This window comes from Xenopus laevis, chromosome 6S (assembly GCF_017654675.1).
Source record: "Xenopus laevis strain J_2021 chromosome 6S, Xenopus_laevis_v10.1, whole genome shotgun sequence".
NCBI lineage: Eukaryota > Metazoa > Chordata > Amphibia > Anura > Pipidae > Xenopus > Xenopus laevis.
This window is the reverse complement of record NC_054382.1, coordinates 29,390,089-29,417,794: the sequence shown is the minus strand read 5'-3', so window position 1 is coordinate 29,417,794 and position 27,706 is coordinate 29,390,089. Positions and strand designations below refer to the sequence as shown.

Genomic DNA, 27,706 nt, shown 5'->3' with positions numbered 1-27,706 from the left:
CAATAGGTGCAATAGCACTCAATTCGGAATGGAAGGAAGGAAGGACTGAGTGGCACCAAGTACAGCTATATGGAAGTGCAAAGAGCTGATTTTGACCTTTAATAAATAGGGTTTAATGCACAACTCACTGTGGGCAGCTCGACTGCCGTTGTGGTCATAAATTATCCCACCTGTTTTATTATTACAGAGGAAAGGGAAACACTTTTTAAAAACTACCTAGTGATATTACCTGCCCTAGCACTTTTTTAATGCACACTTGAAATGATTTGTTTCCCTTAAAAAACTTGAATAATTGCCACATAGGGCAGGCGGTAAGAACCCCTGCATCTGGCATTGCTCCAAATCTTGCAGGTCTGTATTACGTGCAAGTTACATGCCTCCCACCACTCGCCCCTGTGAATACAAATCTGAGGAAAGAAGTTATGAAATGGTCGCAGGTCTCTGCAATCCAAAATGGTGCACAACAACCTGTAGCAGTTTTTTCCAAAGCAAAAAAGGCAGTGTGCAAACATAGTCAAACAAACAAGTGCAAGTGTTAGCCTACTTGGATTTGCTTAGGATTTTTATATAGGGGCACTTTAAGACAACATAGGCTATTCGGGTCATTTATGCGCAGGAAAACATTGTGCAAAGTGCAAAAAAAGGGCACCATCTGCTGTTGTTTGCATTTTGCAAACTGCCTTCTGAATTTAAAGAATTACTGCAGGTCTCCTGTTATCTGCCAAACCGTCTCTGCTGCTCTACTACTGTAGCATTATTAACAGTGTTGACAATAATCATCAGACTAAGCATGCTTAAAACCTAAGCACGTCTTCACAAATCACTCCACTGATACTTGTAACCTTCTTCCTTCATTTTTTTGGAACTGTGGGTGACTGTGAGATGTATTTCAATATTGACAATGTAAAGTGATCTTGTGTTAGCAAGGTCTGCAGAAACGTCCGTCCAGGAGAAAATGTGCCAGCAATGCTCTATGGAATTATTCTGTGAATAGACGAGAGCTGTATTCCAAAGCATTGCAGGTACTCTTTTAAAACTGCACAACCACTTAAAAGAAAGCAGATACAGTTCAAGGCTATAAAATGGCAATATTAGTTTTACAGATTTGTACATTTAAACTATGCATTATTATAATCAGTTGTTGTTGCTTCCCTGTTTCTCATCTCATTTTAAAAGCATTATTCTAAAACTATCTTAATATAATTCCATTTAGCATGCTAGATTTGCTCATGCTATTGTTCCCCTACCCTTTCCCTTTGTTTGTCATTTGTCATGGGCCTCGCAAGCTGCAATCCCAGTAGTGAATCCTCATACACGCACTCCTCATACTTAGCAGATACTGTACAAGTGGTTGTTAACTTTTTATTTGCTGGAACTGCATGACAGAATCGTATAAACAGCATTTCACCTCCCAGATGTTCCTTTAATATTGTGTATAGTACATGTATAGTACATCCATTTCATAGATCCCCTTATTATATTTACTATCATAATGAAATGGGCACAGGCATTGTATTAGTTACAGCTAGGCAGGGTCAGGCCAAGCCTACCGGCAACCTAGGAGACCTGGCCACCTCACTCCCCCCCCCATACCCGTTTGTCTTCTTGAATGGAATGGCAAAATATCCTGACCTATGGTTGCCTAATGTAGGTTAGTGATGCTGAAAGATACTATGTAGGGTTGGATGTATTGCTTACTGTCTTACAGCTCAGCAAGTAATAGGTGTCATTGCTATTTACAGTAGTAGTGACATTTTGCTTAGCTGAAAATGATCGAAAAAGCAAAAATTTGGCAAAATGCATTAAAGTCTATGGGCGTCAACATTTTTTTTTTTGATGTGCAACAAAAATTTTTTTTGACACAAGTAATTTTTCTCCCATTGGAGTCTACGGGCATGATTTTTTGCCCTTGGCGAAAAAGGTTGTCATTACTATACAGTAGTACAGTAGTAGCAGCACTTTTATCCTCAAAAAGTAAAAAATGGGTCCCATTCCTGGAACATTTTTGTAATTTAAGGTTCATATAATGCACCATTCCAACAACATGACCCTGGAAATTATCTTGAAATCATGGTAGGTTGTGTCCAATAGAATAGAGATTACTTTCAAATTAGATAGAGATAGATGATTGATGATAGATAGATAGATAGATAGATAGATAGATAGATAGATAGATAGAGATTTTAGCCACCATAAATGATTTAAAATTCAATTACTTTTAAAATTGTATTTTTTTAAATTTTCTTAGAGAATAATAAAACAAATCTTTACAGTTATAACAGTTTAATGAGGAAAAAATCTTTTATTATAAAAAATGCCACTGAACACGAATATCTGGAACTTAAATACGGTAGGTTATTATCTTTATGCATATATGAGTAGAGGGTGTTTACTGTATGCTTTTTCTAATAAGGGCTGGAACAACTTGGATGACTTATAGAAAGCACCTCAGACCACAGACAGCTGCTTCATCTTTCCAGGAGCAAAAACTCATAAAATTAAGTTTGCACCCTTATAAAAACACATTTTATGTCTCTCCACCACCTCATTCCAAAGCCTTTAGCTCACTACTTGCTCTAAGCCACCCACATGGTGAAGCAGGCTCCACATTCTACCTTATTAATAACATTTCTAAAATCCAGAAGTCATTTTTTAACTTCATGGCCGGAGAAACTATTAACCAATTCTCTTAAACTTTTGTGACACTTTATAACACATTTATACACAAACATGCATGGATACAGACACCCTGATGAACCCACCATTTCAGTTTAGCTAGCACTACCTTAATAAAATACCTGAGATACAATTGTATACACCACATTCAAGTTTAATTTAAACACAATACTTTAATTCCTAAACCTCCTTTTGTTGTAATTATGCATAAATAAGTCTATTCTTAACTATAAAAAGTACCTACAAGGAACTCAACCTGACTTGAAAAGTTGTTATAACATAAGGTTATTATTCTAACTGCCTTGATGCAGTAGTAGGAAATGAATAGTTCTAGTTCATTAGTTGTGAAGTTAAGGTTCAGTACATTTCACAGCTGAGATCTTTTCCTGCCCTTTCAGTGTAGTGAGGATGAGCATTTGTCTTTGAGTGCAATCAAAAACGTACAGGTTCAAGTAAAGAAGGGCAAAACTGCTCCCTTAAATGTATTTTACTTTCCTGACCATAAATAATTTGGAGAGTTTCAAATAAAAAAATATATATATTAGTTAGCCAATAAAGGTATCACCGTTATACCACTTTTGTTATTTTTTTTATTTCAAAAGGGTTGCCCTGTAACATTTTTACTGGCTAACACTGTGCAGCAACTTTACTGAGAGTTTCAAACAAAGCTAAATTAATAGGAGCAGAAACCTTGAAGGGATCCTGTCATCGGAAAAACATGTTTTTTTCAAAACGCAACAGTTAATAGTGCTACTCCAGCAGAATTCTGCACTGAAATCCATTTCTCAAAAGAGCAAACAGATTTTTTATATTCAATTTTGAAATCTGACATGGGGCTAGACATTTTGTCAATTTCCCAGCTACCCCTGGTCATGTGACTTGTGCCTGCACTTTAGGAGAGAAATGCTTTTTGGCAGGCTGCTGTTTTTCTTTCTCAATGTAACTGAATGTGTCTCAGTGGGACATGGGTTTTTACTATTGAGTGTTGTTCTTAGATCTACCAGGCAGCTGTTATCTTGTGTTAGGGAGCTGTTATCTGGTTACCTTCCCATTGTTCTTTTGTTTGGCTGCTGGGGGGGGGGGAAAGGGAGGGGGTGATATCACTCTAACTTGCAGTACAGCAGTAAAGAGTGATTGAAGTTTATCAAAGCACAAGTCACATGACTGGGGGCAGCTGGGAAATTGACAAAATGTCTAGCCCCATGTCAGATTTCAAAATTAAATATAAAAAAAATCTGTTTGCTCTTTTGAGAAATGGATTTCAGTGCAGAATTCTGCTGGAGCAGCACTATTAACTGATTCATTTTTAAACAATTTTTTTTCCCATGACAGTATCCCTTTAATGAACCAAATTATGTTTCATGAATAATAGATTTACCACTTATGGTGGAATGTAATAAAAGTCAGTAACAGAAAAGATATCCACAATGCGAAAAGTTATTCCTTTATGCAAATAATTTTTCCTTTGCTTAAGATTTAATATAGCTTTTGCAAACCTGGGAAATGTTTAGCGACCTCTTCTGACAGTGGAAGAAGGTTTGCAAATTTTATAGTCTGAGCCAGTGAGCAATGAATGTAATATAAGTTCTTACTGAAAAAGTTATGTTTACTCCAAAAGATTACAACACCTTCAAGCACTTCTTAAAAGTGAAGGAATTAAACAGAATATTACATTGCAAAATGCAATGAAATTTCAATGCAATGAAATTGAAAAAAGGCTATATGGCACAGGATAAATGGGGGATAACATTATGTTCTACAGAGCTTATCTGCTGTGTAACTTGAGCCTTTTCTCCTTTGAATGGCTGCCCCCATGGCTACACAGCAGCTTATTTATATAAACAATAGTAGTGTTTCTGAAGCAAACACAGCAGTTTTAACAGTGCAGGGCAACACTATATCATATTTTTATTACATTAAAACATGTTTTTGATGTTACTGTTCCTTTAAGAGTGTGTCAAACGATTAGCAGGATGGGAGCTTGCTCTTTCTAGAAGCCACAATTTATAAAGGTAAACTATCTTCCTACATAGGACAGGATGCACATCTCATCACTGCAGGCAGAGGATGCAAGTATGGGTGAGTGGCAACAACCTCATGTCCAAGGAAGTTGGAGAGCCGGGAAACACTGAGCAAAATAAATTAGCCACATAAATGTATCCCTATGCAGCTGTGTAAAGTTCACTCACACTATATTCTATAAAAGGAAACAGGGTTAATGCTGGACTGATGAATGCTGGGAATAGCTGAGAAGATACAGTACATTTGGGTGGAAAGGACCCTGAACTAAGATACAACTAGCTGGACATACACAAATAAGAAATTAATGAAAACTTCAGATTTACGTTACAGTATTTTATGTAATGTTCCTTTATTTTGCTGTCCCCTCCAATTTCAAGGCATTGTAGGTAGGGTACATTAACTAGATTTTAAGCCATACATTTTATGCCTTTATACTGTTCCATTTTTTTTTCAAAATGCCTTTATTTCCTGAAAAAAAAAACAATTTTACTTTTTTCCACATTCCATTCTGACTTGTTTTTTTTTTTTACAACGCTTACAGTCAAATTTCAATGTTTCACCCTCCCATGTTATGCTTTCCTGCGTTTCGAGCTTTTTCATTAATTGGCTGATGTGACATTAACATGTATGTGTGTCATTGGTTTGTCTTTAGGAATGATCCCAGGTGACGGGCCTTATTACTTAAAATGGCAATTTTCTAGTTAGGTTTAGCCAATGGCACACACTACTAAAAAGTTATATTTTTATCAAAATTGTTTATTTAAATGAAGCAGGGTTTCACACTGCATATCAGCTGTTTTATGCTTTATTTTTTTACACAGAGGGCTACATCCAAATGTAAAAAGAGTTGGGGAGAAACAAAAGCATGAAAAAAGTTTCTGGGGATGCCAAATAAGGGCTGTGATTGGCCATTTGGTAGCCTCTATGTGGCAGCTACAGGAGGTTCTCTTTGGCAGTACACTTGGTTTTTAAGAAACAGGAACTTGCCTGCAAGCCAGGAATTCAAAAACTAGCACCTGCCTTGAAGCACCTTAGAACAACAAGGGTTTGAGTAACAAGTTGCTCACAAACCAAAGGTTGGGGATCATTGCTGTAGAGTCTCTGTGACACATATGATTGCCTTTGATAATGAGATGACAAAGTGTTGTTTGGTTTACCTTTAAATCATTATTGTGATTATTTTAATATAGCAAAAATATTGGTCCTTTTGAAAAGTTTTCATCAGCTTTCCCGTTCTAGCAAGAAAAATATTGAGGCAGGACTGGAACTAGGGGTAGGCAGAGTAGGCGTCTGCCTAGGGCGCAATCATAGGGGGGGGGGGTTGCACTTTTAGGGGGAAATGTTTTTCTTTTGGTTTATTAAATAAACACTTATTTTATTGTATCTAATTGTATTTAATATACTATCTGGGCGTGGGATCTCTTTACTAATTCTTCAGCGTAGCTGCAAAGTCTGCGATCATCTGACTCCAGCAGTGCTCCAGCCTCCGCCTCCCTCTTATTTTCTGGCATTGGAGTCTCCTGCGTTTGCTTCTTCTAAACTCGCTGGGGCGCATGCGCTTTAGGAGGTGACGCATGCAGACGTCAACGTCACACCACGTTGAGACGGTAGTGGGCAGCAGAGGGAGGCAGCCGCAGAGAGCTGAGCTGGCGCGTCGGTGTGGTGCCTGGCACGCATTGAAGACAGCTGGGCCTCTGGTGACTTGTGCATACTGAAAGTCAGTCCTGGTGACTGCTGCTGGGCTTATTTTCTGCTTCCTGCTGGCAAACACAAGTACAGATCATCAGGAGCAATATTCTTGAGCTGCTGGCTTCTGGCCTAGCACATATTTGGGTGCAATATTTAGCTGGCACAGCTATAGGGCTTTATTAGGCTGCTGGCTGACACAGGCACTATAGATATATGTGGCAATATTTTGGCTGCTGGCTGGCACAGGTAGTAATTTGGAGGTAATATTTTGGCTGTTGGCTGGCACAGGCACAAATATGGGGCAATATTTTGGCTGCTGGGTGGCACAAGTACAGATGTGGGGGGTGATATTTTTGCTGCTGCTGGTACAGATTTCAGGGTAATATTTTGGCTGCTGCTGTTACAGGCACCTATTTGGGGGCAATATTTTGGCTGCTGCGCTGTCACAGGTACAGATTTGGGGGCAACATTTTGGCTGCTCTTGGCACAGATTTGGCTGCTGACTAGCACAGATATAGATTTGGGGGCAATATTTTAACTGCTGCTGGCACAGGTACATATTTGGGGGTGTTGTTTAACAGGATAACATTTCAAAATTATCCTACTGTTTTGGTTTTTATAATATTTTTTAGTTACATTACATATTTATATAAATAACCATAATGATACGGTGGGAAATGGTAATGCAGGACCGGGGGGGGGGGGGCGCCGATTGAAGCAATTGCCTAGGGTGCTAAATTACCTTGGCCTGGCCCTGTATTGAGGATTTGTAACTTCAATATATTTGTGCAAAACAGATCATCTGCTCCAAGGTAGAGGGTGTGTGTGTGAGTGGGAACAGATAACAGTCTCTCTTCTGTAAACAAAGAAAGCAACGGTATGAGAACCGAGAGCACAAGGGCTTTACATACAGAAACACATACACATAGTAAAGTCATATAAATAAAATAGGTCTGCTTAATCTAGGTAGAACTCTGAAATTCCACATTAGCATTTCATATCTTGGAATTTCCTTTCTAGAAATCCTGGGTATGCCCTTGCTTCTGCTCCAGGACTGTCATATTTATATAATATTAATGGATGGAAAAACTATATTGCAGTCTGCCTTTTCCTGCCAGGAATATTACATAGTTAAATGAATTAAAAAATAAAATGAAAAACGGCAGCAGAAGAACCCAGCTGTGCATAAATATTGTTACTTTATAAATGTTATATTGTCTCATGCTGGTTGGCTCAGGTAAAATGTGGTTATATGATATGTAAATATAGAGGGGTTTTGAGAGGTGGCAGTGAAATAGTGTTATGCCACAAAACCAATACTGTTCTACCATATCAAAGACATAGCAAACTGCAGTCAAGGGATTACCTGGTATTTTCCCATTAAGGAAGTGTCATTTATTGGTGTTGGTTGGAATATGATTGAGATACAATTTTCTTTAGAAGGATTATGACAGCACTATGATATTTCTGACACCTTCCAGCTCTGGATGGCACATCTGATAGACTTTAAAGGGTGCAACGGTTTAGTAAACCCTTCTGCAGTATATGAATGCTGAGGCTTAAGAGTGCTAAGGCCTAGCTTAGTTTCACTTACTGTACTGACTGAGAGCAGAAAGCAAGTGGCAAATATCATGTGAAATATATTGATGTACAGTAGTATCCTAAAATGTAAGTAGTACTATTGTAACGTTTTTGGAGCTGTGGGTACCTTAAGACTCTTAAGAATGTTTCCTTTTTCTCCTTCAGAGCTTATATTTAAAATATAAAATCCATATATAGGGCTGATGAAAGCCCTTGAAAAGTGAATTGAACTGATTATATACCAGCAAACATTACTAAATGATGTTTCACTTATTCAAACCAAATACATACAATAGAAGCTGTCTCCTGAGAAACCCTGAGGGTGTAATCCACCATGTTTTTGACATGTCCATGTTTTTTGCTATTCTTAGTTTAGACACCTGCATTAATACAGTGTTAAAACCACCACTGCCTCTACGTATCCACTAACTTGCATGTTATTAAGATGTACATATTATGGAACCCTGTGGGGGAGGGGGACACAGGGATGGTTGGGGTTCCTATGCACCTCATGGCAGTGTGCGCTACACCTAGAGCCACATTTCATGTCTGCCGCTAGGTGCAGATTGTGTCCCCTTAGTGCTTCTGCACTTGGGCCTGGGGTCGAATTAAGTTAACCCTCTTTTCATCACCTTCTCTAGGGTAAAAACAATATTAATAGAATTAATAACAGCACAATAAAGCAACTAGGAAGGGAAGTTTCACCACCGGCAACAAAAAACTTTGGATGTGCGTCAGAAAAGTCACTTGCATCAAAACCGCTGTGTGTCAACATTATTCGGACCCCCATTGAATGTAATGCCAGCGTCAGAAATGACGCTGGCGTCAAAATTCACGTTTCACAAATTTTTTCGTTGTTTCGCAAATTTGACTGGAAATTCACGCATTTTTCGGCAAAGCGAAATGGGACAAATTCACTGTCCCTACTGTCTATTAATGAATTTAGACTTGTAATTTGTTCTGATTACTATAACAAACAAGGGAAAGTTGTGCTCACCACTAGTTTTTAAAAACATTAGGCGGGGGTGCAATGAGGGTGTGACCACAAAATACATATAGACAAATACAAGATTCCTCTGCACTCAACCCATTATCAATATATTTAAGACAGAGACATTTTGTGCATACTGCTACTGAAAAATGCCTTACCCTTTAAACAAAACAGGGATTGTTTGTCCATATATTGCAATATATTTAAGCTGGCCAACTACGTCAAAGTCATCCCATATCTGGCCAGTCCTATGCTCAATTTTCATCTGATTCATTAAGAATTCTATGGTTTAATTATACATTTTATAAAAGGGACGAATACGTTTTACCTGCAACTTACTAGCTGCTTTCAAAGTAAAACTCCCAAACTTGGCTGCCCTTTTATTAGACACCAGTGGGATCACCTGACTATAGTTGGAGGGGGTGGGAGCTACAACATGGAGCTGGTCACTGCTCTTGTAGAACTATAACAAACAAGGGAAAGTTGTGCTCACCACTAGTTTATAAAAACATTAGGCGGGGGTGCAATGAGGGTGTGACCACAAAATACATATAAGACAAATACAAGATTCCTCTGCACTCAACCCATTATCAATATATTTAAGACAGAGACATTTTGTGCATACTGCTACTGAAAAATGCCTTACCCTTTAAACAAAACAGGGATTGTTTGTCCATATATTGCAATATATTTAAGCTGGCCAACTACGTCAAAGTCATCCCATATCTGGCCAGTCCTATGCTCAATTTTCATCTGATTCATTAAGAATTCTATGGTTTAATTATACATTTTATAAAAGGGACGAATACGTTTTACCTGCAACTTACTAGCTGCTTTCAAAGTAAAACTCCCAAACTTGGCTGCCCTTTTATTATTACTTTGAAAGCAGCTAGTAAGTTGCAGGTAAAACGTATTCGTCCCTTTTATAAAATGTATAATTAAACCATAGAATTCTTAATGAATCAGATGAAAATTGAGCATAGGACTGGCCAGATATGGGATGACTTTGACGTAGTTGGCCAGCTTAAATATATTGCAATATATGGACAAACAATCCCTGTTTTGTTTAAAGGGTAAGGCATTTTTCAGTAGCAGTATGCACAAAATGTCTCTGTCTTAAATATATTGATAATGGGTTGAGTGCAGAGGAATCTTGTATTTGTTCTGATTACTAGTGATGGGCGAATTTGGTGTGTTTAGCTTCGCTGAAAAATTTGCCAATTTCCCGGGAAATTTGTGAAACGGCAAAAAAAAATGTAATAACGGCCCCGGCATCTCGTTTTTGACACCGGCGTCTGTTTTTTGGATGCCGGTTTCATGAATTTATTTGCCGGCAGCGATTCGCGGGAATTTGCCGCAAATTTTCGCCTGCCGAATAAATTCACCCATCACTACTGATTACAGATTGTGCACAAAAAAATGACACTTGCTATGGCTATGGCTCACAAACAGACTATTACTGCAAAACAGGGACAAAGGTAGCTGCTGAATTTTTAGTAATCAGTACTACTCTGCACATATAGATAAAAAGAAGCATTTCTGAATAGAATTGCATAATTGGGTTAGTGACAAACCCACATTGTTGTCCGTTTTTCCGAAATCGGCTCTGTGTAAATCAGTTTCCATTCCATTGATAATAAATATCATTCTTTCATCAATACAAATTACAACTGTGTCAAAATAACTAAGTATAAAGAACAAAGAATGCATTATGCCATGTATTTCTGTCTTTCTATTTTTACAAGTGATTTCCTCCTTAATTCCTTTAGGATTACAAAGGGCTCAGATTACGAATGTGGGCACTTCAGTGGCTCTACATTTTTCTGTTATTAAAGGAGAATGATGAGATATTTATGAGCCTGAAAATGCTCACAGCAAAATAAAGCTAGCAAGCAAGCTGGAAAGCAAAGACACAGCATGCTTAATTTGATCTAAGTACCATTTTCCTGTATTGGGGATATTGCTCTTAGCTGCCATCTACAAGAAAATAGATACTATTTCAGTCACAGCTTCCCTGTTTCCTGTCTTGGACAATCACAAGGCTAATAGGGATATTAACAGTGAAAAGTAAAGAATATGATATTTTGTGCAATGGCTAAAAAAGTAGTTAAAGTACAGTACACTGAGTTCATGGTAAGTACACCTGTGCTCACAGTGCCCATAACAGAGGCATTTTTTATACTAAACAAATTTACTATAGCATTGCTTTATGGCAAGGAATGGTAATATGGGATAATATTACTTAATTTGTATAGCCTGCAATCACTCGTCACCAGTACCAGGCTAGGTGAGCAATTCTGCAAGTTTGGATTGTTATATAATTTTGGCATTTCAGAGCTTGCTAATTGCTGCCGAAAAGGATGGTGTTTTTTATTACTCCATATCTGAATGGAAAATAAACTTGCATAATGGAATGAGGTAAAGTACAATAAAACCTCAATTTTACATACTCTGATATTAATTTTACCCTCATTTTACACATTTGGGGGGAGAAGATTCCCACCAATTTATAATGCATAATGCATTTCCCTGTCTTAAAACTTTCTCAGATTTTGCACCATTTTTTGTGACTACCTGAAAAATATAAAATGGGGTTCTACTTGTATAGAGAGAGAGAGAGAGAGAGAGAGAGAGAGAGAGAGAGAGAGAGAGAGAGAGAGAGAGAGAGAGAGAGAGAGAGTGTGTGTGTGTGTGTTTTTCACTTGAGTCTATAGGCAGCATCAGTCCCTAAAGTTGGACCTTGTTTAGCTCTACTTTGAAAGTTTCTATAAACAGGGAGGTCCAAAGACTGCTTGCCTGGAGATAGAAGAAGAGCATCTTTGGAATGAAAAATCTGCATGGCACCTGTATTGAATAGCACTAGCTGGCACAGGGTTGTATGGGCAGCCCTAGTTCCAAGAAGAGGTAGTGTAGGTAGTGACCCCCTAGTTAAGCCATAGTTAGTAAATCAGGCTCATTTTAGTCCTGGGAACCCGAGCAGAGGAAGCTGAGAGGAAACTGTTCTTTTTTGCTCACACAACTGAGTATCAGCCAATCAGGGCTCCTTCTTTTGTCACTGGGTCTGCAAACACTATATCACATACCTCCAACCATTTGAAAAATGGAAAGAGGGACAAAAAGATCTGGCGTGTGTAACCACACCTATTTTATGGCCACAACCCAAATTATCATGTCCATTTTACAAAATGTAGCAGGTTATGAAAGTTTGAACACATTTGTGGGAGTTTAAAGGCATTTACTCTTTGAGTCTCAGTTCTCCCAAGAGACTTGCTTATCTTAAATAGTTACAATTGTATCTTTGTCTATCCTAAATTGTAACAGGTATCTAAGTGCAGGTGTACAGGGTTCTAGGCTCTCTGCCAAAAAGCCTCTTATTAGAAGTTTTAGAACTTTGAATCTTTTTCTGGCGTCAGTGCAGGATACTAAAAATAAATTTAGGACGTTTTGATAAAAATCCACGAATGTGGGCCAAGCTGTCAAAATCAGGATTGTCCCGTAGAAAAGTTGGGACAGTTGGGAGGTATGCAATTACACTCCTGTCCTGAATACCTGATAGCAAAAACTAGGCAAATGGAGTTTAAGGAGGTTCATACTGTTTAAAAAGTGAAAACCATAAGGAAACAAATTATCTGTGTTAGGAGCAAAATAGAGAATGTATTGCTGCCATTCATAGAAAGAACTATTACCCGTACATGTTCATAACAATTTGAGATTACTTGTGGGGAGGGAATATAACCCCTCACTCACATCAAAAATTATTGTGCGTCAAAAAATGTTTGACGCCCATTGACAATTGAGTTAATGACATTTTTATGCAAGACATTACTTTATTTGCTTTAGTAGCCAGAGAAAGCCACTGCCTGAGACAACTTGTTATCTACACACATTTATAGCAAACATAATTTTTAAAGACCAGGCAGGCCTGATGATCACTAATGATTGGCGAATCTGAGAAACGGGACAGTTTCCTTTATCATTAGTGGTCACCAGGCCTGTATTTTACCAGCCTGGACAAAAGTAAGTTGCCAAGGAATGGAAAAAGTCACTGTGAAAAAACAATTTTTGACTTCAATGCATTTTGTGAACTTTTTGGCAAAATGGGAGTGACATGGGGCAGATTTGATGTTCACTAGGGAAGACCATTGTTGTTTGCAAACAATTCTTATTTTTTGATTTTCTTTATACAGGTATGGGATCCATTATCCGGAAACCCGCTATCCAGAAAGCTACAAATTACAGAAAGATCATCTCACATAGACTCCATTATAATCAAATAATCCAGATTTTTCAAATCAATTTCCTTTTTTCGTTGTAATAATAAAACGGTAACTTGTACTTGATTCAAACTAAGATATAATTCATCCTTATTGGAAGCAGAATCAGCCCATTGGGTTTACAGCATTTAGTGTTTACATGATTTTGTAGTAGACTTAAGGTAAGATCCAGAAAAAATCCAGAAAGATCCGTTATCCAGACAACCCCAGGTCTCAAGCATTCTGGATAACAAGGCCCATACCTTTACTAATAAATAAAGAAGGGTGTACTTATATGCATGATTATATTCCATTTCATTCTGTGCAGGAGAACTAGAGACAGTAATGTAAAAAGCTGGAGGACCACAGACTGGGTATCACTGATGTAGGGAAATTGGTATGGGTGCTTTTGTGAGCTTTGAGTGTTGTTAAGTAGCCCCGAAACATGGCATTTAAGTGTCTGATACTCCCTCACAGGCTTGACAATAAAATTACATAAAATCATGTTGATGGTAAAACAACTTGTTGCTTTTTTTATTTTAAAGGGGCAGTATACAGTACCCCCTTTCTTAACATTAGTTCAATGAAGTGGGCTTGTATTGAACCAATTTGCCTGTTGTTTTTATTAGGAAATATGCATGTTTTTGTTATTTTTGCAATTTACAGAAAAAGTAAAGTCATATTTTTATTTCCTGTTCATTCTAACGCAATCTAAACAATTCTCCAGTTCACTTAGAAGCCCCCTGTATGAACAAATCTTCCCTTCCACCTGCTATAGCATGTTCGGCTTTCAGATAAAGAGCAACACATTATACAAATGGCTTGTTAATGAACTGGTGTTTTATACGTCAGGGCATGCTAGGTCTTAGTCATGGAATAGCACTTGAAATAGCAGAGCACTGTCAGGCTTCTTGCATTCAATTAATTTATGAATACACCTGCGGTGCTTTCCCTTTCCTTGTGCTGAGCTTGCCAAGGTACGCAATATGTCCTAATTACAGAGTAAAGTTTCCACTTGGCTGGTATTTTATGCTTGATACTTGAAACCTATGTATTTAATAGGGAAGGAAGATAGCACTGATAAAAAGGCCAGTATTTGATTTTTTTTCAAAAGGAGTGACACCTTTGGTACAGGGACAGATAGGTGGCATTAAAGTATTTTGTGTTCTGCAATGCACATTACATGAGACAGAGTATACAATTAACTTTAAAAAATAAAATGCTGATTTATCATATTTACATTACATTACATTATTTACATCTACATTAATATTACACCCTGGTGGGAACTGTAAAGGGAAATGTAGAAATAAAAAATGGATATGAGGATGTTGCTAGCTCTGTTTAACCGCAGTATAGAAAACTCCCACAGAGCAAATGTAACATGAACGAGCAGGGAAGCATAAACAGCTGCACCTGTTACTCAATGAAGTTGGTTATACAGAGACAAAGGTTATAGAGGCAGATTTATCAAGGGTTGAATTGAGATAACTGGCAAATTTGACTAGAGAGTTATCCAAATTTGATTTGAGTTTTTAAAAAATTTCGAAATTCGAATAAAATAAGACCAATCGAAATGTATTAAAAATCTACGTTTTAACTCTTCTATTGCCCTATGCATAATGCCATAACGGGTACAGTGTTGAAACTGCAATGCTTTACCCTACCTTATTTTGCTTACCAGCCCATGACCCCAATGCTTTCCCCAATAAAGAATCCAAGAAACTTTTGTTAGAAGGCCACAGTTATGTATTATCTCTTATTGTCTATGCATAACATCAGTTAAAATGCATCACATTAAACACTTTAACAAACCCTTTGTATAACAAACTTTTTTACTCACCTACAATGCTTGGATCCTGCCTCATTTCTCTCAGTCTTAAACCAAGACTGCCTATTTACCATCAGGACCCCAGGTCTACTGTGCTACTCATGCTCCATGTCAAATACCCCATTTTAATACCCCCTAGAGGTCTGAACATAGGTACCCTCCACTAACTGTCACTACAACACAACCTTTAGCTCATAGGGATTGAAGCACATTGAAAATTGTTGCTCCTCCTCCTGCGCTACAAAACCAACTGGCATGGTAGGGTTGCACCTCTCTGAAAACACTCACTTTCCTTCCACCTTGTCCCTTGAACCAGCCAATTACCTTCAACCTATAAAATCAGCAAAATGGGGAGGGGTTTTAAACTGCCCTCCAAACTCCTATCATTCCCTGCTTCTCTACATTTTGCCATGGGTCATTGGTTTCCCATATAGCACTTGCCCTGCTACAGTTTTTTGTGTGTATGGCCATCAGGCAAACACAGTACTGTGGGAAGAGATGGGACAAACAGACATATAATATATAAACAAGGGAAGTTCATTTAAATAAACATTGCATTATAAATATAAATAAACAGGGTGACAGTTATAAATAAAGTAAGGCTCTGTGTAACTCAGTATAGGATGTCCAGGCTGAATAGATCTTATAACTAACTCTTTAGCAGAGTGTCTGTATGTAATAGTTTCTTTAAATCCCATTTGTAGTACAAGAAGATGTCAGTGTTTAACAAGCCATTAGGAAAAGCATCCTTGCCCCCTGAATATAACATGATAAGCCTCAAACGCTGTATCAGTGCTGTACATCACAAAATCGATGGAGCTGAATTTGGCAAAACCATAGATTCTAAGTGCAGGTCCTTAGTTACCCTATGGGAAGAGAATGTTTCCCAAGTGAATGTTTTGCCTTTCAGTAATTTAACAAAAGACCATGGCCCCAATAAAAATTAACAAGAACTTATTAAACAATGATTGTTCAGTTCTTCATGGAGTTGGCTTGTCCAGTCATTCAATCATTCTAATTTAAGCCCATTAGCAGCTGTGCTTCGTATCGACTACAATTAATCACAGCTTTCGGTTTGTCTTCACTTTTACCTAACATCAAGGTCTACTCCAACAAGTTCAGCTTGATATGTCTTTGCATTATCCAGCCAAATATTTGATCTTTAGCTATTAATCCTTCCAGTAAGCAGTCTAGATTTATTTTATCAGCTACTGATTGATGTGTTCATCCTGTAGTTAAAGGGACTCTCATCAGCACAGCAATTGAAACTGTTCTGTTGGATGATCATATCAATCTCAAATCATAGGAATGTGTTTAATAAGTTCTTGTTCACTACTATTCATCCCGATGCATTTGGCACAAGAAACAAGTGGCCATTGGCCCCAACGCATTTGGTGCAAGGAAAAACACTAAAATAAAACAATTCACTTCATTGAATTTGGTGAAATTAAAATGTCATAATGTCATAAATTTGTCCAGGGTTTTGCTCATCATTGGTGCATAACAGCCTGATTATCCAGTACAGGTCAGAAGAAGGGGTTTATCATCTGCACAATGTAGCTGCTCAATGTATGCCAAGCTTTTGTTTAAGCAGCTGAATTTGTGGCTCTGCATAAATCAAAAACAGTTGCCATTTTAAGGCAAATGTTTTTTTTTTTTGCCTTCCTCTGGATCAACTAACAGACAGGTTAAAATAGAGTTAAACTTGAATTTGATGGACGTGCGTCTTTTTTCAACCTAACTAACTTACTAATTTAGGGCTCTTACTGACGAGCAGTTGAAGCTGCGCTCCCCTGCGTTCCGTTTTTCTGCGTTCAGCTGCAGGGGAGTGCAGGAATAGATGCATTAAGTTCTTTTCAATGGGGCTGTACTCACACAGGCGCGTGTAGGCGCCGAACGCAGGTTGAGACGCAACATGCTGCATTTTTCCTACGTTCGGCGCCTACACGCGCCTGTGTGAGTACAGCCCCATTGAAAAGAACTTAATGCATCTATTCCTGCACTCCCCTGGAGCTGAACGCAGAAAAACGGAGCGCAGCTTCAACCGCTTGTCAGTAAAAGCCCTTACTAACTTAATTACTTACTATCTCACCTGTCTTAAATATGGTTATTAGTATTCATTGCTCATTAGTGATGTGCTGGTTGACAAAAAGTCGACCCACACCTGATTTGTCTTGTAATAAGTGGCTTTGATTATGCAGTTCGCTTCAGTGTTATTTCTAGCGACTTGCAAATTTTTTGGCACTAATTTAGGTTAACTGCATAATCTGATTTAAATCTTTTGTGTTGGCCCCTATAACAGTTTTATGGTGGGTCTGTGGATTCATTATATTTTAGCTTGGATCAAGTACAAGATCCTGTTTTATTATTACAGAGAAAAAGAAAAATCATTTTTGGATTTATTTGATTATAATGGAGTGTATGGAAGATGGCCTTTCTGATATTTTTGAGCCTTTTGGATAATGGGTTTCTGAATAATGGATCCCATACCTGTATATATGAATGAATTTATATAAAATTGCATGTATTACCAGTTTATACTGTATTTGTAAATATACTTATGCCCAAATAGGTACTATCAGGAAAAAATATTTTTTCTACAGTCACAAAAAATACATTTATAAATATCATTCTTCCCTAGTGAAATCACTAATTTTAGCTGCTTATATTTTAAAAAAACAGACTATATTGCTCTTTAACTACGGTATACAGTTTCTGTCGTTCTTTCACATATCGCCACTCTCTGGGTGGCGCTAAAAAATAGTAACAATTTTGTCTATATAGGTATGGGATCCGTTATCTGAAAACCCGTTATCCAGAAAGCTCTGAATTATTGTCTTCCATAGACTCAATTTTATCCAAATAATCCACATTTTTAAAAATGATTTCCTTTTTCTCAGTAATAATAAAACAGTACTTTGTACTTGATCCAAACTAAGATATAATTAATCCTTATTGGAAGCAAAAGCAGCCTATTGGGTTTATTTAATGTTTATATGATTTTCTAGTAGACTTAAGGTATGAAGATCCAAATTATGGAAAGATCCATTATTCAGAATGCCCCAGGTCCAGAACATTCTGGATAACAGGTCCCATTTGGCAATTCTGGTGATAATCTTTAGTAAACAAGACATGCAAGACAACTTACATAGCATGGATGTTATAATAGGCTATAATATATATGTTTGCCAGTATATTCCCAATGATAGAGCTGCTCACACTTGAGCAAACCTGCTCTTGTGGATTTTCTGCCATTTTTTCTGGTGCAGGCTATTATCGCTGCTACAGTAACACACTTTATAATCCTGATGCGTTCTAGTGTTTTTGAGATTGTTTTTGCATTTGAATATAACATTTGTTGTTTTTGAAGGATACTCACTTGTGTCAAGGCTTCCTGCTTCAGACAATGACGACTCCAAAGCTCTGGAAAGGTTTTGTGTTACAGTTATATATATATTACTTCACTTTAGATATATATTTCTAACTAGCTAATGAAGACAAATAGGTTATACAGGTATGGAACCTGTTTTCCAGATAAGGGATAAGGAATATTTCTGTAATTTGGATCACCATACCTTAAGTATATTAATAAATCATGTACGCATTAAATAAACCTATTAGAATTGTTTTGCCTCCAGTAAGGATTAAGTTAGGATTCTTAGTTAGAGTCAAGTACAAGGTACTGTTTTATTATTACAGAGAAAAGGGAAATATTTTTAAAATTTTCAATTATTTGATTAAAATGGTGTCTATGGGAGATGGTCATACTATTATTTTTGGATTTGAAGCTGATCCTATACTTGTATGAGGTAATTCTCATATTTAGGTGCGTTTGGTGAGTTGGGCACTTATTCAGTTTGGTATACCATGTGATAATTTAATAAAATTAATGTGTGTAATTATTTGTAAAAATATTTAACAAAACATATGTTTACTGTAGAAACATTTTGTAACAAACACATAGGGGCAGATTCACTAAGGGTCGAATTTCGAAGTTAAAAATACTTCGAAATTCGACCCTCGAATTGAAATCCTTCGACTTCGAATATCGAAGTCGAAGGATTTAGCGCTAATCCTTCGTTCGATCGATCGAAGGATTTTTCGTTCGATCGAACGATTAAATCCTTCGAATCGAACGATTCAAAGGATTTTAATCCAACGATCGAAGAAAAATCCTTCGATCAAAAAAAGGTTAGCAAACCTATGGGGACTACTACCTGCCGAAGTAGGGGGTCGAAGTTTTTTTTAAAGGGCAAGTACTTCGACTATCGAATGGTCGAATAGTCGAACGATTTTTCGTTCGATTCGTTCGATTTCGTTCGAATTCGAACGAATTTAACCAATTCGATGGTCGAAGTACCAAAAAAATACTTCGAAATTCGAAGTATTTTTCATTCGAATCCTTCACTCGAGCTTAGTGAATCTGCCCCATATACTCAGACACACAAGCACACACACACTGCAGAAGAGAGTACAGTCAAACAAGCCAGTGTCTCAAGTCAAGGGTAGTGATGGGCGAATTTGGGGCGTTTCGCTTTGCCAAAAAATGTGCGAAATTCGGAAACAGCAAAAAATTTGCGAAATGGTGCCGATGTCTAGTTTTTGACACCAGCATCCAATTTTTTTTACACCGGCGAATTTTTGCATCGGTTTCATGAATTTATTCGCCATCGGCTAATCGAGGGAATTCACGCCTTTCAAATAAATTCGCCCATCACTAGTCAAGTGGGCAAATTCACTAAGCGCCGCACTTCTCCACACTTCACCAGGCATATTTTCACAGGGCTGCCTCTAATTCACTAAAATCCGAAGTTGCGCCCAGGGAGGCGAAAGGTAGCGAAGTTGCGCTAGTGTTAATTTGTCAAGCAAAGCGAAGTTACGCTAACTATGCCTGATTTGCATACGGCGCCAAGTTAAAGTAAAGTGGACGTATATGCAGCATAAACTACATTACACTACACAAGCCTGTGAATCATTCATTAAATAAAATAGAGGTCTTATATTGCCCTACACATGTGCCCACTGTATAGTTTAGGTGCCTATCACCCTGAAAAATGTAAAATACGCCAGCGTTTTTTGGGACTTAGAAAAAATTTCAACTTTATTTGAAGATCCTCCTATCTACTCTATTTTGCTATACTTTGCCTGGTCTGAGTTGGCGAAATCAAGTCTGGCGCAAGAGGTAACGTTCAGTAAAATCCGCAAGTTAGTAAACATCTCTTCAACAGAGTGCAATTTCACCTGGCGTTAGGGTGTGAAGTAGCTCTAGAGTATGTCTACTTCGCTAGCGAATTTACGCCAGCATCCATTAGTAAATCGGTGCCAAAATGACGTCACACTGGTGAATTTTCTCTAGCGTTAGCCACTTTGTCCTTTAGTAAATTTCCCCCAAGGAGTGATTTCAGGTACTTTGGCACTCAACATTTTGTAATTCAGAGGGACAATACAAAATGAAAGATCATGAATAGTGATGGGTGATTAAATTCGGCAGACACAAATTTGCAGCGAATTTCCGTGTTTCGCCGCAAGCAAATTAATTTGGGAAACTGCAGTGACAATTTGCCAGAGGAAAATCCACCACTTCAAAATAAAAAATTTGACATGCGTCAAAATTGTTGCGCGCATAAAAATTGTTGTGTGGCAAAATTATTCAGACGCCAATTGATTTTAATGCATTTGGACCACAATCATGAATGTAAATCAATCAGCCGAATGCTAAAACCTGGCCACAATAGCAATTCCTTAGACAAGTATAGTATCTAATATTCCGAATGCTCGGGACCTGGGGTTTGGATCACTGTCATTTCGATTAAGTATACCTTAAGTCTGCTAAAAGTAATTTAAAATGAAATAAACCCAATAGGATTGTTTGCCGCCAAAATGGATTAAGGCAGCTTAGTGGGTTTGGGTTTGGTTAATGGGTTTATGGATAATGGATCTTATGTCTTATGTCTCTGCAAAGAACTGAACAGAAAAAACTGTATAGTATAAAAAAGGACAAGGCATATAGCAGTGAAAAAATCAAACCTCAGTTCATTTGTAAAGTTTTAGTAGTCAACAGAGTAATATTTGTAGCATCTGGATTTGTTTTCTTTCCCTGAATGCTTTCCAAAGCCACTGCTTCCAGCCCTAAGGAAAGTGGTAACTGCAGAGCACATACCATGGGATTATACTTGCTCGCCAAAAAATAAAAGGACACTGATTTAATGTTTCATCAGTAGCAAAGACCTCTTGGACGCCACTGGATACCTGTATAATTTTCCAGTTCACATTTCTTGTTACACATTTGCAAACAGAATACTCTCCAGCTTGTGCTCATAGAAGTTTCCATATCTGCAGTACAGGAGCAATTGCTTATCCAGGGTTTTCCGGATAATGGATCTTTCCGTAATTTCCGTAATTTGGATCTGCATACCTTAAATCTATCAGAAAATCATATAAACATTAAATAAACCCAATAGGATGGTTTTGCCTCCAATAAGGATTAATTATATCTTAGTTTGGATCAAGTACAAGCTACTGTTTTATTATTAAAGAGAAAAAGAAAATAATCTTTAAAAATTTGGACTATTTGGATAAAATGGAGTCTATGGGAAATGGGCTTTTGGTAACTCTGAGCTTTCTAGATAGTGGGTTACCAGATAACAGATCCCATACCTGTATTGGAAAAAAGTTTTACTCAGTGGGTGATTTGCTTTAGCTGCTGCCTTGATCATTTAATTAAACACCATCCATGAGTATCAGGCATGTTGATGTCCAACCTAGTCAGGTGAACATTTGAGAACATCGCTGGGTCACAAATGAAATTGTTGCTGCCCTCATGGACTGAAACGTTGTTAGGATGAAAACATTTGCAGAAATAAATTGTTTGGTTCCTCTGCACAGATGTCTGTGAAAACCACATATTGTTATCCTCTGAGCTAAAGTGACATATTGTATTGATCATATACTGTATAAACCCTATACAAATGCTTATAAGTCTGTATACCAACCTTTTTTACCTGGGAGCAACATTCAGATGTAAAATGAGTTGGGGAGCAACGCAAGCATAAAACATGTTCCTGGGGTGCCAAGTAAGTGCTGTGATTGGCTATTTGGTTGCCCCTATGTGGACTGTCAACCTACAGGAAGCTCATTTTGGTAGTACTTCTGTTTTTATGCAACCAAAACTTGCCTACAAGTCAGTAATTCAAAAATAAGCACCTGCATTGAGGCCTTGGGGAGGAACATCCAAGGGGTCAGAGAGCAACATTTTGCTCTTGAGCCACTTATTGGGAACCACTGCTGTATACAGTGGCTTTATTTTACCTTTACAGAAGGAAGAAATGACAGACATGCAGATAAATAAAGATGACTGTAGGAGCAATTATTCCATTTGCTATGCTTGTGCTCATTTATATTCTCCAAACATTTTACATCTGTTCCTTTAAATTATAAAACACAAATTTGTGTATGGGATCTATTATCTGGAAACTCATCATGCAAACTCTGGATGCAAGTGCTTTTTGAATGAGCTCTATCAGTGCCAGAACTAGAGGTAGGCAGAAGAGACACGTGCTTAGGGCACAGTGGTGACAGGCACATACCTCTTCTGCCGCCTACCACTGTTCCGAGCCCTCGTTCCCTCAGCACTTTTTTTCTTTTCTCTGTGCCTCTGGGTTGTGAACGAGTATGCTCATTTAAGCGCAGCGGGCAGGTTAGCAGCGTATGTGCACAAGATGGGGTAAAGAGCTGCCCGGCCAGGTTGCCTAGGACACCCAGCCCAGCTTGGCTTATTTCTGATCAATATGAGGAATGCTTCTGCAGTGCTTAGTGCATAGTGCTATAAATTGATCGTGGGTCATAGTAAATGACTGCTCATGACTTCTGTGAATTCTTTACCCATGTAATTAATTTCATCATCTAATTCATTTCAATCCCTTTCCCACCGTTCGGCAGACATTATCGCTAATTGCAAATGAGAATGGCTAGTGGATAATTTGCTTGTTTTGGCTTTAATCCCTTACAGAAAGTGGTTTTGTATCCACACTTTGTGCAAACCTTTGATTTTATACTTCTCAAGGTTTGGTTTATACTTTAAATTCTCTACGACACCTAGCACTCATATCCTGTTTGTTTCCAAGTCAAACTTACACTTGGATAATACTTGGGATATGTTATTGCAGCACATTTTATTTTAAGCTTCACTGGAAACTCAGCTGGTCTCCAGAGCTAGTTCTGGATATCGTGGACAGACTACTAATGAGGTTTCGCTTGTATCATTCCACAGCACTATTTGCTGATAGATGGCTAACAGCGGCCCTTTTGAAAGTGTTCAGTATATGTTCATCCATGCTTTTAAAAAAAACATATTGCAGCTAGACCTCTATCTAATTTGTTTATCCTTATATTGGCCTTAGGCAATATTAATGTCTGGTATTGAATAGTCATGTGCTTCCAATCTTCCAATTATAGGCCAGATTCAATTCAGTGAGAAAAAGGTTTATCACGTGAAAACTCATGGTCGAGGTTCAATTTGAGATGCAATTTAATTTAAAAAAAAATGTTTGTCATGATTTATTATGTGTAAACTCTATTGAAGCCTATGGGAAAAATTGATAACTGAATTGGAAAAAAAAAGTTTTTTTTCCTCAAATTAAATCTTGTTCATTAGTTTTCACATGAAAAAAACATAATATAACTTTTTGTTACTGAATTGAATCTGGTCCTGTGTCGTATTGGCAGGGACAATGGTTCCCTTAGTGGCCAATGGCACTGTAGCATGTGCACAGACAGTTTTCTTACCCAACACAAGCAGACAGCTTCTCTATTTCTCTTATTATTTTTAACAGATTTATCCATTGTCCAATGTCGGAAAACAATCTTATTGGTTTCTGTTTTTGCATTGTTTCACAAAACTTGGCTCTTTATATTACATTTGTTTTGTTTGCATATTATTTGAGGTTAGTCTGTGTACAAGCTCAAGAGTAAGAAATGGGTATAAAAAGTCTAATAAGCATATTTAGCTAATAAAACATTGAATAATTTGAAATTGTATTTAAACAAAAATGCTCTAGTTACAACATTTTATAATATCATTTAAATAATATGATGTAACTTACTGTACATTAGTTGCATTATTTTACTAATACTTCGGGGCAGATTTACTAAGCTCGAGTGAATAATTCGAATGGAAAAAAATTCGAATTTCGAAGTATTTTTTGGGTACTTCGATCATCGGATTGGTCAAATTCGATCGAATTCGATCGAATGATTCGAAGTAAGAATCGTTCGACTATTCGACCATTCGATAATGGAAGTACTGTCAAATACTTCGACTTCATACTTCGCCACTTTAAACCTACCTATGGGGACCTTCCCCAGCACTTTTCTAAGTTTTTTTGATCAAATAAAAATCCTTCGATCGATCGATTAAAATTGTTCCAATCGTTCAATTTGAACGATTTTATCTTTCGATCGAACGATTCGAATTCGAAGGATTTTACTTCGAGAGTCCAATTCGAGGGTTTTTTAACCCTCGAAATTAGACCCTTGATAAATCTGCCCCTTCATGTCCTATAAAGGCTTTATGGCAAAATATCTCACAAATCATTACTTTACTGAATATAAAATCTCATAATAAAGGCCTTTGTGACTCTAACCAGTTAGCCCCACACCCTTCCCCCAGACACATGAAGCCACTGACTTGTATCTAATATCCAATAAGAAATGCAACTTTATCTGCAACCTGATCTGTTACCAGCTGACCATCACAAAACTGGACGTGACTGGAAGTGTTTCCATTAAAGACCAATGGGAGAATATAATAAAAGTCGGTAACAGAAAAAATATTAGCAATGTCAAAAGTTATGTTATAGTTTGCATCAGAGCACAATGAATGCAATAGTCTTTTACTAAATAAGTTATGTTTGCTCCATACATTACGACACCTACAAGCACTTCTTAAAAGTGCTCAATGCACAATGAAAATTCGTAATGCATAATTAAAATTCCCAAATAGGAGGACAATAAACTTATATTGGTATGTGACCTCTTGCAGATCTCCACCTCATGATAACATATCATGTGGTGCAGCATTAATAAGTGAGAGATTAGATATTATCTCACATTTTAGGTGATACACCATGGGGGCACATTTACTTAGCTCGAGTGAAGGAATAGAAGAAAAAATACTTTGAATTTCGAAAGTTTTTTTGGCTACTTCGACCATCGAATTAGTTACTTCGACCTTCAAATCAAACGATTCAAACTAAAAATCGTTTGACTATTCGACAATTCGATAATCGAAGTACTGTCTCTTTAAAAAAAACTTCGACCCCCTACTTCGCCAAGTAAAACCTACCGAACATCAATGTTAGCCTATGGGGAAGGTCCCCATTGGCTTTCTAACAAATTTCTGGTCGAAGGAAAATCGTTCGATCGATGGATTAAAATCCTTCGAATTGTTCGATTCGAAGGAATTAATCGTTCGATCGAACGAATTGCGGTAAATCCTTCGACTTCGGTATTCGAAGTCAAATGATTTAACTTCGACAGTCGAATATCAAGGGGTTAATTAACCCTCGATATTCGACCCTAAGTAAATGTGCCCCCATGTGTTATTTCATGTCAATTACTGTTTTGGAGATGCCACTGCCTGAAATTCCTTCATCCACCTTTTGGAAAAGGCATTGGCTATATATTTTTTATTAAATAAATAATCACATAAGGAGATTCAATATTATATAGCCCAGATTCAAGTCAATTTTTCCAAGTGGGCATCTATTCTAATTATATGCTAAGCATAGAAGCTAGAAGCATAAGCATTCTATTTAAAGGTCACCCATGGGAATAGCTTGACCACCATATGCACATGTGCAAGATATTGTAGAAATGTTTTCCCAATGGCATTGTCCTAAGGAATAACAGCAAGTTGCCTCAAAGATTTTATATCACCTTAGCGCTTGAATACTTTTTAGTTGTCTCTGCATTTAAGTATATGATGTTTTTTTTTTATGTAATCTGAGAATCTAAATTAAATCTTAACTGACTGTGTGCAAAAAAGTGTATTATGTATGCAACTTAAGAAAAATTTGTTTATGGAGGTACTATGCTTTATATAGACCCTTCTGTGAAAACCTCAGATCCGCTCAGTTGTATGATTTTTGTAAGCAATAAGAATGGGCTCTTATGTAATTTACAATTCTTCATGTATTTACTGTTTTCTTTTCGCAGAGGTTAACATCATCTGGTCCGGGCATCAAACCCATCACAGCTCAAAGGATTATAATTTAACCACAGCTTTAAGGCAATCTTTTATTCAAAAATATTTCTCTTGGGTAAGTAATAGATTTGCTCATTTTGACAAGCTTTGATATAGATATAGTGCAATGATTGCATTTTATTAGAGCATTATGGGGATAAGAATATTTAATAGTATTACAGTGATATAATCAAATATAGAATACAGGTAACTCACAAACATGAACAATAATGGAATCTGCTAAGGCCTTTTTTATTTTGTTGAAACTGAGGATAGCCACATTTTGGAAGTTATATATTAATGTTGATACATAAATTGCTCACTATCTCCTGGCTTCAAAAGAAATACAATCCATAAAAATGCCTACCCCCCCGTCCCATTTCATAGGGATTAATTTATACCTATGGTTCTGAAATTTAATTCTTCAAACCAGAGATGGTTTTAATCATTGTTTGGTGTGCATTGACATGTCATTTACCGGAGTCAAGTCTAGAAATGAATAAAAATCTATACAGGTATGGGACCTATTATCCAGAATTCTCGGAACCTGGGGTTTTCTGAATAACAGATCTTTCCATAATTTGGATCTTCATATGTTCAGTCTACTAGAAATCATATAAAAACGAAATAAACCTATTAGGTTTGTTTTGCTTCCAATAAGGATTAATTAAATCTTAGTTTGTACCAAGTACCAGGTACAGTTTTATTATTACAGAGGAAAAGGAAATCATTTTTAAAAATTTGGGTTATATGGAAGATTTCCATAATTTGGTGCTTTCTGGATAATGGGTTTCTGGATAACATATCCAATACGTGTACTAGCATAATCATGCCTATTTATTTCTAACTGATATAGGTGTTTTTCAGTGGGGCTCATGTATCAACACTGGGCACATTTGCACAGTAACGTAACTAGAGGGGGGAGGGCCCTGGTGCGTGACGCGCAGCCAGGCCCCCCGCCCCCTTCCTATGCAATTTTCGGACTGCATTTTAGTGGCGCGAGGGCTGCCTGGGGGCCCTGAGAGGGTGCGGGCCCTGGCCCATTCGTACCCCCTGCTCCCCCGGTAGTACCACCACTCCATTTGCATCTGGGCAGTAATCCATAGCAACCAATTATTCCTTAGCATATTGTAACAATATGCAATAATAAATGATAATAAACATGTGATGTTTTGCCATGGGTTACTGCTGAAAAGCATTTTTGCCCAAGTTAATAAATGAGGCCCTATTTGTTCCTTAACGTTAGACTCGCAAAAAGTGTATGTTCTTCTGAAGCGAGACCATTTAAGGCTAATGCCACATTTTTTGGTGTATATCTGCCAGCAATAACGGATGATATACTGCCTTGTACTTCCTGTCTTTAAGCTCAGTCATTGGTGTCAATGAAGCCCAGGGATGGTATTGGGTGTTTCCCACATGTC

At 37.5% G+C, this 27,706-nt stretch overlaps 1 pseudogene; it reads left to right on the top strand.

The window, feature by feature from the left end:
- LOC121395265 overlaps positions 1–27,706 on the top strand; it is an 80,337-nt pseudogene that overhangs the window by 25,971 nt on the left and 26,660 nt on the right.